We start from the raw sequence: 4,883 nt of genomic DNA on the forward strand, positions 1-4,883 counted from the left end.
TTTGAGACAGCATGGAGGGACCTGGAGAGTATCATGCTAAGCAAAATAAGTCAGTCAGAGAAAGACAAATATTACATGATCTCACTCATATGTGGAATCTAGTGAACAAAATAAACTGATGAACAAAATGGACCCAGAGACATAGAAGCATAGAACAGACTGGGGAATCTCAGAGGGAAGGTGGGGGATGATGGGTGGGCAGGTGGGAGGTGACCAAAGAACTTGTATGTATATATGCATAACCCATGGATGCAAACAATAGGGTGATGAAGGCCTGGGGCTGTGGGCAGGGGTGGGCTGGAGGGGGTCAATGGAGGAAAAAAGGGGGACAAAAAATAAAAGAAAGAGAAATTAAGAAAACTATCCCATTTATAATTGCATCAATAAAATAAAATACCTAGGAAAAATTTAACCAATAAAGTAAATGACATGTACTCAAGAAATTATTAGACATTGAAAAAAGTGAAGAAGAAATGGAAGCATATACTGTGCTCATAAATAGAATTATCATTAAAATGTCCATAATACCCAAAGCAATCTATAGATGTAATGCAATTCATATTAATATACCAGTCATATTTCACAGAACTAGAACAAATAATCCAAAAATTTATATGGAAATATAAAACCTCAAAAAACAATAGCAATCTTAAAAAAAAAAAAAGAACACAGAGGTATCACTCTACCTGATATCAAATTATATGAGAAGGCTATAGTAATCAAAAGAGCATGGTACTGTTATAAAAACAGACACATAGATCAATGGAACTGAATAGAGAGGCCAGAAAAAAACAAGATCACAACTATACTATCAATGAATCTATGACAAAGGAGGCAAGAACATGAAATGGGTAAAAGCAGTCTATTCAATAAATGGTGTTGGGAAAATAGGACCAATACATGCAAAAAATATATCACATTTTTAAACATACCCAAAATAGATCACCTTTTAAACCATACCCAAAAATAAACTAAAAATGACTTAAAGACTTAAATGTAAGACCTGAAACCTTAAAACTTCTATAAGAAAAGATAGGCAGTAAACCATTTGACATTTCTTTTTGCAGTACTTTTTTCTAATATATCTCTTAAGTCAGGAAACAAACAAACATAAAAAAACAGTAAACAAATGAGACTAGATCAAACTAAAATGTTTTTGCACAGCAAAAATAAATAAATAAACAAAACAAAAATACAACCTATTGAATGGAAGAAGATATTCGCTAATTATGCATCCAATAAGGGGTTAATATCCAAAATTTATAAAGACCTCATACAACTGAACACGAAATAAATAAATAAATAAATAAGTAAGTAAGTAAGTAAGTAAGTAAGTAAATACCAAAAAAACCCACCAATCCAATTAAAAAAATGGCAGAGATGCAGAGGGCCTGAATAGATACTTCTCCAAAGATTAAAGATAGATGGTAAATAGACATATGAAAAAATGTTCAATGTCTCTAATCATCAGAAAAATACAAATTGAAACCACAATGAGATATCACCTCACACCTATTAGAATGGCTAACATCTATATATTAATAGACCTCAAGTGTTGGCAAGGATGTGGAGAAAAGAGATCCCTTGTGGAGTGTTGGTGGGAATGTACATTGGTGCAGTCACTGTGGGAAACAGAATGGAGGTTCCTCAAAAATTAAAAATCAAACTGCCTTATCGCCCAGTAATTCTACTTCTGGGTACATATCCAAAGAAACCCAAAAGACGAATTTGAATAAATATATGCACCCCTATGATCACTGCAGCATTGTTTACAATAGTCAAGATATGGATGCAACTTAAGTGCCCATAAATAGATAAGTAGATAAAGTGGTGATACATATATACAATGGAATATTAGTCATAAAAAAGAATAAAATCTTACTATTTGCAACAGCATGGATGGACCCAGAGGATATTATGCTATGTGAAATAAGTCAGACAGAGAAAGACAAATACCATATGATTTCACTTATATGTGGAATCTAAAGAACAAAATAAACTAACACACCAAACAAAACCAGACTCAAAGATACAGAGAAAAACTGCTGGTTGCCAGAGAGGAGTGGTTTAGGGAGCTAGATGAAAAAGGTTAAAGGATTAAGTACAAATTGGTAGTTACAAAAAGTCATTGTTATGTGAAGTTTAGCATAGGGAATACAGTCACTAATGTATGGTGCCAGGTGGGTACTAGACATACGGGGGGATCATGTGTAAAGCATATGATTGTCTAACCTCTATGCGGTACACCTGAAACTAATACAAAATAATACTGAATGTAAACTGTAATTTAAAAATAAAGGTTTTTAAAAGTTAAATAAAAATAAAAAGTAGATATCAGCAGCTATATCTGAGAACACCAGAATTAGAAGGGCCAGCAAGCTAGTGATGATTTTACCATTTTTAAAATTTGGGCATCTCTTCACCAGAATGTTAATGCAGTCAGAAGTCTAAAAGTGAGCCCTGTGGTGCAGACAGAATGCTGGAAAAAAACTTCTGACTCAAAGAACAGGTAATAGAACTCCTAATGCTCAGAGATCATGCAGAAATCTGTCTATTTTTTTCTCTGTTCTACCATGCTCCAGCCCCAACAAACCCAAGGCAGGGGTCAAAATTCTGAGGGAAGAGAACCTTCCTCTCTGTTTGGTGGAGCTGTGGCTCCAAGTGAGTGCGGTCACCCCTACTCCTTCTTTGCTCTCCCTGTCCTCACATCACTAAGTTCTGGATATGGGCTCAAAAATGGAAGTGTGTAACAGAGTACAGTAACTAGAATACCACTTTCTGGACTGTGGACTAAAAAGCTACAGGGAATTGGAAAGCTTCACAGTGATGACAGAAAGCAAAGAACTCAAAGAAACAAACCAAACTGTTGTATATGAACTTCAGGGCTCAATCCAGGCGCACAAGTATGAATCTAGTCCTAGCTAGCATACCAAAGACTGATAACTGAATTAATGGGCAGACCATTATTCAAGTTCCGAACTAAGCACTAAGTGGTACACCGCCACGAAAAATCCAAAATACACTGCAAAAGCTTCAAAATTAAACTGATATCAGAAATATAACCCATCAGGCTAGGTGAAATTTGTGGCTTGACTATAAGGAGGTTGGTTTTCTATAAAAACATGAGTATCAATACTCCAATAAGATTAAACAAGACCCAGAGTTTCATAACATAATATTTAAAGTGTCCAAAATACATCCAAAATGAAATGACATACGAAGAAACAGGAAAACCTCAACTCAGATGTGAAAAGATGAAAAGTTGCCAACACCAAGATGGCACAGATGTTGGGATAACCTGACAAAAACTTTAAAGCAGCCGTTATAAGATGCTTTATTTAGCAACCCTGAACAATCTTAAAAGGCATTTTATAATAGGAAGTCTGGGCAAAGCAACAGAAGATACAAAGAACCAAATGGATATTTTAAAATAGAAAATTAGCCCTAGCCAGTTTGGCTCGGTGGATAGAGCGTCAGCCTGCGGACTGAAGGGTCCCAGGTTCGATTCCAGTCAAGGGCATGTACCTTGGTTGCAGGCACATCCCCAGTAGGGGGTGTGCAGGAGGCAGCTGATCGATGTTTCTCTCTCATCGATGTTTCTAACTCCTCTACCTTTCTCCCTTCCTCTCTGTGGAAAATCAATAAAATATATTTAAAATAAAATAGAAAATTATAGTAACTCAGTGACTAGACTCAATAGCTGAAGGAAGATGACAGAGAAGTATAAGTAAACCTAAACATAGATCAAAAGAAATTAATCAATCTAAACATACAGAGAAAAATGTGTTGTTGTTTTTTTAATGAGCAGAATCACAGACCATGGGACAATAAAAAGAATGCTTGGGTGATCAGAATTCAAAAAAGAGAAAAAAGTGTAAAGCTGAAAAAATATTTGAAAAAAATAATGACCATAAACCATAATAATTTAAGCAAAAGATTTCTATAGATTCTAGAACTTAGTAAGTCTGAAACAGGATAAATCAAATAAATCAATGTCCTTATCCTATATAATAAAAGCATAATATGCAAATAGACCGAACGGTGGAACCATCGATCGCTATAATGTGCACTGACCACAAAAGATAAAATAAAATGAATGCTAAAAAATGTCCAAATAACCCAAAGAAGTTAAGAAAGATAAAAGATTTGGAGTGGTTATATTTAAATCAGACAAAGCAGTCATGGCTATATTAAAATCCGAAAAGCAATCTTTAGAGCAAAGAAGCTACCAGGGATAAAGAGAGGCATTACATAATCATAAAAGTTTTAGTTCACCAAGAAGATATACCAAGCTAAATTTTTATGCACCTAACAGCAGAACTACAAAATACATGGAACAAAAACTGACAGACATATAAGAAGAAACAGATAAATTCATAATTATAGTTGGAGATTTTAACAATTCTGAATGTGATGTAGACCGAAATTCAGTAAGGATATACAAGAACTTACCAATGTCATCAACATATTGGATCAAACTGACATTTATAGAACACTCCATCCAACAGCAGCATAATATACATCCCTCTCAGTATCTCTTCTTGACTTTTTCTTGCTTGTATGCCTTTCACATATATTCTCTCAAGTTAGAAATAGGGGATTTTATATACACATATCTCAACTGAGTTGAGTATCTTACTTGAACCATTCTCCTCTAATCTAAGCCACTTTCCTTCATCCCAACTCATAGCCTTTTTAAATCTCTTAGGAACTACCAGATTCAGATAAAGAAAAGGTGAGAGGAACATACATAAATTATTATTGTATTTTCCTCCATAGCTCTAATTTAAAATTTTAAAATAATGTTATAATTTCATAAATATATATAAAACAAATAAGTAAATTACAAAAACAACAATAACCCACTCAGATTTTAGAAATAG

Source organism: Myotis brandtii, unplaced genomic scaffold (genome assembly GCF_000412655.1).
Source record: "Myotis brandtii unplaced genomic scaffold, ASM41265v1 scaffold405, whole genome shotgun sequence".
Lineage (NCBI taxonomy): Eukaryota > Metazoa > Chordata > Mammalia > Chiroptera > Vespertilionidae > Myotis > Myotis brandtii.